Genomic DNA, 14,125 nt, shown 5'->3' with positions numbered 1-14,125 from the left:
TTTAAAAAAGACCAAATAGAAAACCTGAGTCGTGTCTTTCATAGTTAAACATTCCCACCTCCATAGTGTATAGCAGCCATTTTTCCCAGACGCCATTATTAGTAATTAAGCGCATTTTTAACAGCATGCACGTGCATCCGGAGCGGTAAAATGCTGATGATATCAATGAAGGTGTCAGATAGCTTACCTAGATGCCCAAATCAAAGGATGGGTCAAATTCTAGTCATTATTGCAGCGTTTCTGTGGTCTTACCTTCTCAAGAAGCAATAGTAAAGCAGCGACGTACTAAGTAATAACTGTTCCTTTTGAGCAATCTAAAAAAATTCTATCAACCTATGAAGTTTATAGGGGAAAATCTACAGGTTATGCTGCATGATTTTTCATTAAGTAAACTTTTTAATGCTTTCTGTGGGTACTGCCTTTGGCCTGAAGAAGTTTACTATGCTATCTTTTCTTACTTTTACACTGTGTACGGCAAGTGAACTTTTATTTTTTTTTAACCATACTAAATTCTAATGGCCAAGTACTATTTCATCCTATAAATTATTTTAGGTGCTAGAATTGTTATATAAATTTCTTATTACTAATAACTAGTAATAAGTCCAAAATGAAAATGATGCCTCTTATTTGCAGACGCCCTTCCAAACTTCAGGCATTCAATAGTACAGTTAAACTTTTCCACTTCTGATGGGAAATAATGAGCTGCTCCATACATTTTGGATTTTTTTTTAAGAACCCCCTCCCTGGCAAAATGGAGCCTTGTGCACACAGGCAAGTTGAATTTAGTTTAATGTACACATATATGCATTCTGCTGTTACACAGACATTATGGCTTCCTGTGCGTACTGTTCTCCCTCCATGATGTCCATTACAAGTGAAGCACTGCATTGTACCACAAGAGAGAATGGTAATGGCGGTAGATGGGAAGTATAGTCAGTGGTTATCAGCAAGTCGGCCTAGGATCTTCTGCAGACTTATATGAGATGCTGGTGCCCTCTCCCGGGCTGCACAATTTGCACTGTTATGGTTGAACTGGAATTCATTACACAGAGCAGGAAATATATACCTTGATATATTAAACAGATCACACTCATTAATTATCTTTCATTGTATTCTCTCCGAACATTTTTTGTGACAAGGACTTTGTGACAGCACTGTCCAAGTTTGCCATGTTAGTATAGCATGCATAGATATATTGCATTCCAGACTCCTCTTGCTTTTTTTTTTTTTTTTTTTGCGCGCTAGCGGGGCTGACACTACATAACGTACCCCTACAATTATGTGCGGGAGATTATCACAATATTGCATGTAGTTCAACTGCATACTCTATTATGTCATTTCATTTTAACATGATGAAAACATTTTTTTTTTTTTTTTTTTTTTTATCCTCTGGCTAAGATGTGCCCTGCGACTTAAGTACTACAGGTATTGTCAGAATTTGCCGATTTTGAAGTAAAGCAGTCTTTAGTATTACAGTGAGTACAGGCCACACCGGTGCCGATTTAGTGAAATTTGCGGAAAATAATTTTCCTACCTGTAAGATAACGTGTTCACTATATAATCATTAAAACTATTTTCCAGAAACAGCGCAACTCTTCATAGGCTATGTCTGGTATTACATAAGACTTTGTACGCACTTCATAGGTTCACCGAATATAGCTATAGGGACCCATTCAACCGGAGAATGCCAAGAGTGCCCCTTTGGCATACATCAAGCCAAAATGCGTCTGTATAACTTTGTTTCCTCTAGTTTATGGAATATGGTATTCTGTGCAGAGCGGCAAACTATGGCATTGTATGCCCATGTCACAGCCTTCTGCATTTTAGCCCTCCTGGGCATTCCTTTAGCAGAGTACATTTAAAGGAAATCTGTCAACAGATTTGTACCTATGTAACTGGCTGACCTGTTGTGAACTTGGCAGCTGAAGACTTCTGTGTTGGTCCCATGTTCATATGGAAAAATATGGATGTTCATATGGAAAAATTATGTTTTACTACATGCAAATGAGCCCCTTGGAGCATGACTGTATGCGTTGGGTTATATCTTCGAATACAGGGTTTGGGTATTTAAACGTACACCCACAACAAAAAGCCCAGCTGAGGGCTCAGACACAATATGAACCCAGACTTCTACATCAGGAAATCCTCCTAACATTTTCCTTCTAAAAAAAAAAAAAATCTACTCAAATGAACCCTAAGTACCATTCCCTTGGGGTCGGGTGAGATGCACTACAAGACACAGCCCATGGACAGGAGTGGCACTGTTTCTCGAAACAATAGAATATGTACAAAGCCTTTAATAAACGGAAATTGATTAGACTCCATAATGGGGATAGTTTTAAAGAGGGTTTCTCCATCTAAATTTAAAGGGGTTCTCCGGGACTTTTTATATTGATGACCTATGCTTAGGATGGGTGTTAATATCAGATCAGCGGGGGGGGGTCTGACTCCAGGCAGTAGCTCAGACGTCGGAAACGAGCACTGGAACTACACCTCTCCATCCACTGTGTAGTAGATGGAGTTGCTTACTGCAGCGCTGCTTCCATTCAAGAGAAGAACAGCTTTAAAATGGCAACATTCTGCAAATTGAGCAAATTTGCTCTTTAAATCACTGTCGGGCTATAGAGGACCAGTTGCTGTTGTGTTCAATATAGTAGGAACTTACAAGAAAGTTTGCAGGTAGATCTTACTTATTGCAGTACAGTCACTGGTCCCTGCTTCATGCTGTGTCAATCTCCGCAGTGTCCCCTCTGCCTCCATAGTGAGATTTGATTGATGTACGCCACCTATTGACGGTTATAGGCTGCCTGTCATAAGGAGGGCGCACAGTGAATAAAGAAGCTCTGGAGGCATAGAGATCGTTCTGTGCGGAATTACATAGTGAAGAAGGTGGATCTGAAGGTTATATTAACAAATGGGTCACAGAAGGTTAACAAAGTATACGGGAGATTTACTGCTGTAGGTAATTTTTTTTTTATTTTTATCGAAAACTAGAGATGCCCTTTAAATGTAATTCTGGAAGTCATGCGGAAAAAACTGTCTAGCCCAATCAAATGTAAAATGCCAAGTATTCTTGACTGTTTTTCTGCATGACCTCATCCTCCCGAAGAGCCCACTCATGCCAGTCCAAAATTATTATAATTTGAATATTAGAAGGATTTGTAGAAAAGAGGAACATATTTCATCTGGGAACCATTTGTTGCTATAAGTGTATTCCATTATCCTCCACTCAGTCCACTTAGTAGTTAGTCATTAACGTTCTGAAATTTGATTTCCGGCTCATCCACTCTACTAAAGAAGCCATAGTCTAACAAGAGGATCAGTCTGAGCGATCGTCAGGACACATATGACAACTCGTATCCACCTACTGACTGAAACCAGCCAACGCTAATATCCGCTGAGATCTATCTACTTGTTTTTAGCGTTCTGTGCGGCTGCCCTCAGTCTAGAATTGGTCGACCATGGTCAATCAGATGTTTGTCTTTGAAATACAGCGTTGGGTGGGATTAGCTATTGTTTTGTGGATGACTTTGAGGCCGACGTGGACCTTTTATTTATTTTGAAATATTCTTTTTATGCTCTATAGATGTGTACATGCTCATTGACACGATTCCGATTTTTAGTGCCTCTCCAAAGTTGAACACGTTCATATCCATTTTACTATTAAAGGGATACTATACCCAAAATATGTTAGGCTTCATTTGACTCAGTTATTTAAAAATATTTCACCAGTGACCTCCCTATCCAACTGTTTGCACAGACACACAGTTTACCTGATTTAAAACGCTGTTTTTCTTTTGTTGATATGAGGCTCCGTTCCCGATACGTTGATGATATACGTTTTCTTAATAGGCAAATTAGGCCTTTAGTGCAATGAGGGCGCCACTAGTGCTTTTGTTGCACCCATCCTCCACTTTTTTTCATTGTATTGATTGACATGGCCAGGCAGTGGCAAAGCAGCGAGGAAGGGGTTGGCCACAGAAAGGAACAGCGCTTGGGTGCAACAAGAACAATGGTGACACCCTCATTGCTCCAAAGTCCTAATCTGTAAATTAAGAAAAGTTATCATAATTAGGGAATGGAGCCTCAGACCCACAAAACAAAAACGGCGTTTTAATCAGGTGATCCACAGCTATGTGTCCATACAGCTGGATTGGGAGGTCGCTGGTGACAGATTCCCTTTAAAAGGTATGTCCACGTTCAAATACCAAAACAGTTTACATATAGAATTAATCTACATAAAATGAAGTACCTTTGCGAAATACATTGGTTACTTATCTGTACAATCTGTATGGTAGTCCAGAGCTGTATTCACAATTCTGCAGGCATGAAACTATTGAATGTCCAAGCATGTGCATGGTGCTTTGTCTAGCGATTTGTGTCCGGGTAAAGTATCATCTTAATAGCTATCTAATAGAGGAGCTCAGCCGAGCTGTTAGACAACCTGGTTGACTGTTTCTGATAGCGACCAGCTGAACTGTGAGTGGCGTCCTGGACTATAGTACAGACTGGCATTCAGTATTGATCCAAGAGTAGTGAATTATATTTTCACCGTTGAATAACTTTTTATCTAGAATATTTTATATATCAATTGTAAAGTCATATTGAACAATGAACATACTCTAGTTACTGAAGAAATGGCACAGGAGGCAGCTATTTTGTTAAGTAATATAGTTTTATGGACATAGATGCCTGAACACGGCAGTATATCGCATATTATTCAGACTTGAGTGAGCCTAACCTCCAGTTTGGGTGTATTTTTCCTTTACAAACCTATTGTATTCATAACTCAACTCCATATCCTGTTTTACATTGTTTCCAGAGTTGCTTCCAACAACTTAATCTTTTGTGTAAGTTACCAAGCTGTATGTATAAAAAAATAATAGTAATAAAAAAATAAATAAAAAAAAAGCTTTGTATTTCATGTAGACAAAGATTTGTGGTGGCATTGCATGTAAAAGATGTTTGCTTCTATCTGTGGACTGGGGTCTTGGTTAATAAATCATCTACACATCGACAAAAAAAAGTGTATGTTTGTTATTTCAAAGCTTGACCACAAAGCGGAGATTGAATGGTCCGCCTCACTCATGGGGCTTGGCTGTAGGTGTCGCCTCCACGGCTCAACACCTTTACAAGTAGGTGTGCCAGAATTTATTAAAGAAATATTCCCATCTGGGACACTGTTGGCATATTGCTAGGATATGCCATCAGTGTCAAGCTAGAGAGCAGGAACCCCAAAATGACGGAGAATACACCGCATGCTCTCCATTCATCACTATGAGAGCTCCGAAAATAGCCAAGCAAGCGTGCCCAGCTATTTTCCGAAGACCCATAGCAGTGACTAGAGTGTGCACCATGCAAGTGCAGACACCTTTCCGGTCTCTCCAACGGGACTGCTGGAAATAGACGAGCCAGCACTCGGCTGTTATTGGAGCTCCTATAGCTGTAAACGGAGGGTGACCACCCATGCGTGGATGCTCTCTGTTCACTTCTGGGGTCCTGTTCTGGAGACAGGAGCAGGTCCCAGACGTGAGACCCACCTCTCTGGCATTGATGGCCTATCCTAGCAATATGCATTAATGTCCCAAATGGGGAAAGCCCTTTAATAAAGTCCCCCTACTGTGCTGAGAAATTTCATGGGGTCCCCTAACTTTTTGGGTTATCTTCTTTAGAAAGGTTTTATTAGGGGCTCATCTTTTGCGGGCCTTTCTTTCCCCCATGTCAATACCAGCAGAGGGAAGCATACTTACCTGCTGCCGCCGCCGCTGTGTTCCTTTTCCTTCACTCCCCGGTCACGGCTGCAGTGCTTGGGTGCCCCTCTGTCAATGCCTGTTTGATGCTACTGCAGCCTATGACTGACCGCGGAGGTAACCTACCCCCTTTGTGTCCCATGACTAGTTGACATCACGCAAGAGGGATAAATCATCTGTCAAACCATATGCTAAAAAAGTGGGACTCGAGCGCTGCAGGGGTGTGGAGGAGTTGGCACCCAATGGCAGGGAGCAGGTCAAGTATGCTTTCCTCTGCCTGTACGGCCATGATGTGGGCCGTCTGCCGAAAGGCCCTTAGAGGACGATCCACCCCTTTAATCCCTGGCTACCAAAAAAATAAAACCAATATCACACTGGTTTCTGGAGTATTGTAACTGGCTCTTAAAGACTATAGTAATATAACCATCCTGGCTCTTAAACAGGAGCCATCGTGTCACCAAAAAACTAAATCTGACACCATACCATTCTTGCTTGTTTTCTCCTGATTGCAGAGCAATATTTTATTTTCCGTAGGTCCCCTTTTCCGCTACAATCATTGGCATCACCTTCTGCACCTTTTATGCAAATTATGAATAAATTGTTAAGTGGGTGGTTCACAATGCCCAGTGTCAAAGTGGCATAAATCTGAGCTGGTCTTCTATTGTGCAATCAGCGTGGACTGTGTCACAGCGCCTCCAGTATGGTCATCTTCTGTGCCTTAAAGGGGTTTTCCAGGCTTTTAATATTGATGACCTTTCCGCAGGATAGGACATCAATATCAGATAAGTGGGGGTCCGACACTCTGCACCCTGCTGATCAGAGGTATGAAGAGAAGGTGCAAGCTTGCCGTCTCCTGTCTCTCTCTCCCTGCTTGCCATAGACCTAGCAGGTAAAGACACAGGAGACAGCATGCACTGAGGATAGGTCATCAATATTAAATGCCTGGAGAACCCCTTTAAACCTTCTCATAAGCTCCCACCTGGTTCTGACAGAAGCCTATACAAAGGGGATCGGAGTAGAGCAGAGCCAGCCATCAGCAGTGGAAGCAGAGGACATCCAGACGCCACTGTGGTAAAGCAGAGGCTCCAACCATGTGCAAGCTAGATGACTAAATGATGGCTCCATTATTACTAGAAATCACTGAGGTAACTAGCCACTTCCTGTATTGAGCTATAATAGGAGCATAAGACTAATTTCACATGAACGTTACATAACAAGGGCGCTTTTCTGCACTCATAAGATGGCCGCATATCTGAACCCAACTGTGGATCTGATCACCTCAATTAACGCCATCATAGGTCCATAGATGCTGTTAATTGGGGCTATAAGACCCACTGTCAAGCTAGGATTTGCTCTCATTAAGTGCAAACAAATGTACCCGTTACACTTGCGTGAAATTGGCTTACTGTGCCCTGTAAAAAACAAAATCCAGCACAAAACGATAGAACAAGAAGACTTAGCAGTGTAGATGTGGTTCAGTTACCAGATGTTCAGCAATTTTTAGTATATGATGTAAAGGCTGGCATTACCACTCGCAATCTCTATGAATGCAAGTCACTAGCACATTATGCCAGTTGCCAAGGAAAGGAGGTTGGTACTGAATTAAGACTGAATTGTGAATTGGCGGGGGCAGATACGGAGACTAGAGATGGAGAGACTGCTCCCATTTGAGGCACACACAGTCCAGTCACATTATTATGACCACCAGCTAATATCGAGTGTAACTATTGTGTGCAGCACAGACAGCAGCTAGACAGGCTGGGAGTGACTCCATAAGGTCCTGGTAGGTTGTCTCAGGTATCTGGAACCATGCTGACTACACTGCATCCCACAGATGCTGGAGGGTGCATGGGGGAGGCCCTATAGAGCAAACAGCATGATCAAAGTGGTCCCACAGAATCTCAATTGGGTTCAACTGTGGGGACTTAGAGGGCCAGGGTAGTACCTAGACCTAGACGTCTTGGTCATGGTCTTCCAACCAATGTCAGACATTTTTTGCTGTGTGCCGTTTCTTTGCTGTCAAAATCCCTCCGTACCAGGGAAGACAATTAGCATGTATGAGTCTTACGCCATTTGCAAGGATAGATTCAAAGCCAAATCTGTTGAGAGTGCCTTCCACATGTATGAGTGGGCCCAGAAAATGCCACAAAATCATTCCCCGGACCATAATACTGCCACCACCAGCCTGTGTTCTACCAGCAATGGTTGGAAGGTGTTTGTTCTCTGATGTTTCTTACCTGACACCGTCCATCCGTCAAATGAAGCACAAAAGGTGATCAGAGGATGTCCAATTCTGATGTTTCCACAAAAATGGAGGCCTTTTCTGCCGATGCAACTTCGTTAGCAGAAGTGCAATAACCATCCGTCTGCTTTATACGCAGCCCCATACGCAGTTGGGTTCTGAACTGTTGATTGGTTCATTTTGGCGATGAGCTGCTCCACTGTAGTGTGTCCTCGTGCACCTTTGTAGCCAACATTCACCTCTCACATCAGTGGAATATGGTGCCTCCCAGTTTCTATGCTTATTCACAATGGTGCCATTTGTCCACTCACAATACACCAGAGCAGCACATGTACCTTCACAAACTGCGCAGTTTTAGAAATATTGGCACCCTTGGCACAAAAAACAATAATCATCTCTTTTTGCAACTCTGATAAATCACTATTTTTACCCATCACAGCAATGAGTGATATGTGTACAGATAGCTTATTGTACGCCTTGTATACCCACCAAGCCAGCTCACCACAGGTGACTTCTATCATGACCTATGCGCTGCCAACGTTGAAAGTAGGAAGTGGTCATCATTTTGTGACTAGACTGTATTTGCTACATGTAATGCTGCCACATTACTTCTCACCTGATGGCTAGCTGGTGACACAATGCTTTTGCTACAATATGGTGAAATATTCCTGTATTAAACTGTAAAAAAATATACACAAGGGAATGTATCAGGTCCTGCACTGCAGAATTCTGGCTTCAAAAAGTCGCAAAATAAGGATTTAGCATTTTTACGCTATTCCAGTTTTTAAAAGTGAATGGGAAACACAAGAATGAAGTTGGTTTCTTATTCGTTAGTTTCTTATTCACATCACTTGTATTTTGGGGGGGCTTTAATGAATTTTGAGGATACCTTATCCCAAGTAATAAAAAGTGCGCTGTACTTAACGTTAATCAGTTGAAAGCAGAGTTCAAAAAACAAACGACGGGCACAAAAAAGTGATTTAAAGGGAGTCTGTCACCACCATATGGCCATATACAGTGCTTACATTGTCCTATAGCCCACCTGTACATGAATGTAATGGTACCTTTGATTCACAGGTTCACAACTACCTATATTTTCCCTTATGGTGTCAGAATACGGTGTTTTAACTATTTAAATCTAAACTACTGATGTCCCTTGGACCAAATTACACCTTTTAATCCTGCACCTCCTTATCCTAAAACTTAACCTTTAATCAATTTATAACTAATAGTTAACTAAGGATGCTTTTAAAATTGCCAGTCCGTCTCTGCAATTGTGGGTAGTGGTTATCATTCCCTGTTGGTGTCTCCTAACATGGAATATACATTGTTGCCTTCCAGGCTGCACGCTGCCAGTATTGCTGGAGGTACAATGTAGCTAGTGTCTCCTACTTATATTTTGCTAGAGACGGTGCTGTATTAAAACATGAGATCCACGCTGCCCCCCGACATGTTTCGCCGAGTACCGGCGTCTTCAGGGGTTAGGGCATAGTGTGAGCGTGTTACTGCTCGGCTTAACTATATAACCTTTGTTTATGATGTCATCACTAGAAGGCTGACCAATGGAGATCAACTCCCCAGTGTGCCTCGGACCGTGATTCGTTGCGTCCCACCGGTCCCTCCCCCCGGTGTCGCCGCCCATCCAGACTCTGCTTTCTAGTTGGTCGCGATCATACTTTGTCATCGGTCTGCGCAACGCGTATCCTATGGACTTTTTCGTTCTGAAAAAAGAGGTGTGGGGCGCCAAAGAGAATCAGAGAACTCCTAAGAGAATGTATAATCGTCTTGTATAATTAAAATATGGAAAGACAATGAATAGTTATAAATAGTTATAAATAAAAGATAGAATAAAATCACATCATGAATGATAAAAAGCAGAGTGTTAGTGACAATACTGACACATGGAGCAGATCTTTTAGATGGACGGTATTGTCCGTAGTACAGTAAAGTCCTCCTGGGTCAGAGATCAACTTGGCAGAGATGAATATTAACCGGAGGACTCCAATGTCAAGAAGGATGCTTTAATGGTAAAAAGCTCAATGTGTTTCGAGGTATTAAACAACAATCACCTTCTTCATTGTATGTGCTCCTGAAGAGGGGGATTGTTGTTTAATACTCCGAAACGCGTCAAGCTTTTTACTATTAAAGCATCCTTCTTGACATTGGAGTCCTCCGGTTCATCTTTTCACAAGGACAGGGTGCTGACCATTCTTAAAGGAGTTGTCCGGGTTCAGAGCTGAACCCGGACATCCCTCCATTTTCACCCCGGCAGCCCCCCTGACATGAGCATCGGAGCAGTTCATGCTCCTATGCTCTCCTTTGCCCTGCGCTAAATTGCGTAGGGCAAAGGCATTTTTAGGCGTTCCGGTGACGTACCGGGGCTCTCCATGGGGCTGACAGGAACCCCGGTGACGTCACCGGCACTGATGGGCGGGATTTAGCTCTGCCCTAGCCAGTAAAACGGCTAGGGCAGAGCTAAAGCCCGCCCCTCAGAGCCGGTGACATCACCGAACACACTGCCGGGCGGAAGTTACCGCCCGGCAGTGTGTTATTGAAAACAAAAGAGCCCGTGCCCTGCACGATTTAGCGCAGGGCACGGGAGCGCATCGGAGCATGAGATGCTCCGATGCTAGGCTCAGGGGTGCTGCCGGGGTGAAAATAAGGGTATGTCCGGGTTCAGCTCTGAACCCGGACAACCCCTTTAAGGCGACCTCGGCGAGGGAGAGTAGGGCTGCAAGTGTCTTGAGTTTATCTTGCACCCCCCCTTGTTGAAGTGATCTGCTCCATGTGTCAGTCAGTATTGTCAGTAACGTTCTTCTTTTTATCATTTGTGATGGGATTTTATTCTATCTTTCATTTATAACTATTTATAACTACTGTGGCAGTGGAGCTGCCAGAGTGCCATATGAGGGCCATTGAAATGGTGTATCTCACCCAGAGGAGCCTGGCTGAGAACAGGATAGGCTGGGAAAATAGGTTTTTCCCACTGTCTGCAAAAGCTTGGCTGGTAATTTAGATAATTAGCAGGCAGCTGATTAGCTCAGGTAAAGGTAGGCTGGGCTCCTCAATCAGGGCTCCCCGTCTGGGGAAGGAGCAGGCCGCGCCAAGGCCTGTGGGAGCCAGGACCCTTTGACCCTGTGTAGGGTAAGCACCGTGCTGTGTTTTGGGGAGCTGGGTGGTAGACCCAGATCCCGATAGAGAGGGAAAATACTGTGTAGTCAGTGGCCAGACGGCCGAGGATTTGTTTATGATTTGTTTGGACTGCTGTAAAAGTGACAATAAAGCTGGTCGTGGTCAGTTTGCAACCAAATCTGCAGTGTTGGAGGGGCTTCTTGAGGTGTGCCAACCGTCTAAGATGGCGATCCTGGAGAGCTAAGTGACCCTGAGTTGTCACACTTCTCATTGTCTTTCTATATTTTAATTACACATGACGATTATACATACAGAATTCTCCTAGGAGTTCTCTGATTCTCTTTGGCGCCCCACACCTCTTTTTTCTCTCTTTGTACCAGAACCTGTTCAGGCCAGGCTGAAGTCGACTGTATCTGATGCCAGGCATCGCCCTTTGTATGTTGGCAGTGCAAGATCACTGGCCCAAATTCATTTAATTCTCTAAATCACACTTTTTGTGCCCACTTTTCTGCCCATTTCTGCCCATCATTTGTATTTTAATGCCGCTTTCAACTGATTTACTTTAAGGACAGCTCACTGCAACTAAAAATTCATTAAAAAAATAATAATAATACAAATGATGTGAATAAGAAGCTGATGAATAAGAAACCAACTTCAGCCTCATATGGGAAACTGGATATGATTAGCCTATTCAGCTGATTCAAGCCAGATTTATTGACTCCAACTTCTTAAATAGTCGCAAATATTGACACAATTATACTGCATAGAAGGTGGTGCACCAAATGTATCAAACAACAAACAGTACAGAAGAGAACTGCCAGCGAGCCTCTTTCCTGTACTGCGCCTCTGCTGGATACTGAAGCGCGCAGCGCAAGACTTTAGGCGAAGTCAGGGCAGGCATGGCTCCTGTCAATCAAAGTGCACTGAACGCAGCAGTTGTAGAGAGCAGAGCCTCTGGGGGTACCAGCAATGCCGTTGCTCCTAGAGGCTCATTTGCATATATTAAAACTTTCTTTTTTTGTACCTGATACAGCCCGTTAACAAGAATGGCGCTGTTTAGGGGGGAATTTTTTATTTATTCTCGGACAACCTCTGTGACTTTAGTGCGGAAGAAATCATTTAAAATAAATGTTATCCTTAGTCTATTGTCCACAAACCATTCTGTTATATCTGATACAGCTGTCTGAAGGCACAGACAGAAACTGGTTGTGTCTAAATAACATACAATATGATCTTGTATACTGACAGAGCGGCACAGTAGAACAGGCATTAGAACAATTTCAAGCGTTTTCCTCTAGAGGTCACTAATATATAAAAGCTTAACTAGAATACAATTGTAAATGCATCATTGGGTCTCGATAGAGTATTTATCTGTAAACGGACTGCCTAGATTTTCCTAGAAATGAATTATTCAGTAATTTGGCATTAATTATTTTCAATCTAAGCCTTACTAAGCATGCTGCAAAATTGTAACCTCTGTGATATATGATACAAACACAAAGGAAAATTTAAGGGTTGTCTTAGACCATGCATTCTCAGAATTAGACAATTTAAGGCTTTGCTTGTCTTTTTGTCTACAGTTAGTACCATAAATATACATACATGTCATATTACCGTTTTTTTTTATCTTTTCATCTCTAGAACGGGGCTCCCAAACCAAAGGAGAGTGCACTGTGCATGCATAGCATGCTCTCTATTCTCTTCTATAAGAGTTCCAAAAATATCCGAGGACGCTTCCGGAACTCCCATAGAAGTGGAAGAGAGCACCATGCTGCATGCAGTGTCATCTCTCCATTCACCTCTATGGGATTTCCTGAAATAGCTGAGCCGGAACTTAACCATTTTCTCTTATGGAAGTGAATGGAGGGTGGCTGCACTTGTGTGGTGCACCCTCGTTCACTTTGGGGGCCCTGTTCTAGAGATAGCTGTGGTTCCCAACTCTTGGATCAACACCTGTCTGACATTGGTGGCATATCCTAGCGATATGCCACAATGTCTCAGATGAGACTACCCCTTCTATATAGGGAGAAATCACTGCTAAGACGATATCCCGTCAGAGGGAGTGATGATTACGGGTGGTATGTATATATAATTATTTAGTCACAGGGTACCTCCTGTTATAAAACGTAGCCTTTAATGTTAATTACATATAACATAACAAACTCCCACAGACAAACAAAACACAGAAAAAAGAAATGAAAAAATTACACATCAGGGGTGGATGTATACTGTGTATACTCCGCAGCAATGTTCCTGTTCCTCAGTTGTGGTTTGAGGACGCTAGGATATAGGCAGGGTAGTCGTATGTTGGTTTGGGCCTATCCCTAGGTTTGGCCCTCTACTACATATGCCCTGCCTAAAAACGTAATGGCCGCCCAAATAAGGGCGATCCCGTGTTCAGGAACCTCCTGAAATGCCCTAGGCTGACCCTATTGCAAGATTGTGGGCAGAGCCATATTGGATGCCCAGTTAGTGATGGTCTAGTCTAGGTACAAAATATAACAAAGCTGCCGTACAAGGAGCAGTAGAGCGCCACAGCTGTGGATGCCCGGTATATTGATAAACAATTGCTCTCCACAATGTGTCGTCCTAATGATACAAGAGAATCGTGATATTCTATATATACGGTTATCTATGTACATATTCTCCAAAGCTGCTGAGTACATATATTAATCAGTTCACAGTACAGCTGTCTAATGAGATGCCAAACACATTATTGGTATACATATGATATTTTAAGCGCCTGGAATTGCTGCCCTAGAGCAACAATATACAGCTAGGCACCTTGATTCCAACGCGTTTCGCCCACACCAATAACCTGGGCTCACTGGGGTTTGTGGCGTGCCCCGGGTGTTCCGATTTGACCCATGATAATCTGAAGGAAACCAGGGGAAAGATGGACAATTTAGCCAAAGCAATCCTCATGTTACTGACCTCGTTGCTGTGGGATTCGAATCATCCCTGCTTCCAAACACTCACCTATGCCGGCGCCTCACTGGTC

The 14,125-nt window shown here is 42.9% G+C and overlaps 1 long non-coding RNA gene across 1 annotated transcript; it reads right to left on the bottom strand.

Moving 5' to 3' along the window:
• Window positions 1-128: 128 nt before the first annotated feature.
• LOC121002137 lies at window positions 129-5,020 on the bottom strand. The gene is made up of 2 exons (XR_005779228.1): window positions 1,996-5,020; window positions 129-1,914 (listed from the first exon to the last, which is right to left on the bottom strand). It is a non-coding gene; the product is annotated as an uncharacterized LOC121002137 (long non-coding RNA).
• Window positions 5,021-14,125: the final 9,105 nt, after the last annotated feature.

This window comes from Bufo bufo, chromosome 5, assembly GCF_905171765.1.
Source record: "Bufo bufo chromosome 5, aBufBuf1.1, whole genome shotgun sequence".
Lineage (NCBI taxonomy): Eukaryota > Metazoa > Chordata > Amphibia > Anura > Bufonidae > Bufo > Bufo bufo.
This window is presented reverse-complemented; position numbering and strand designations above follow the sequence as displayed.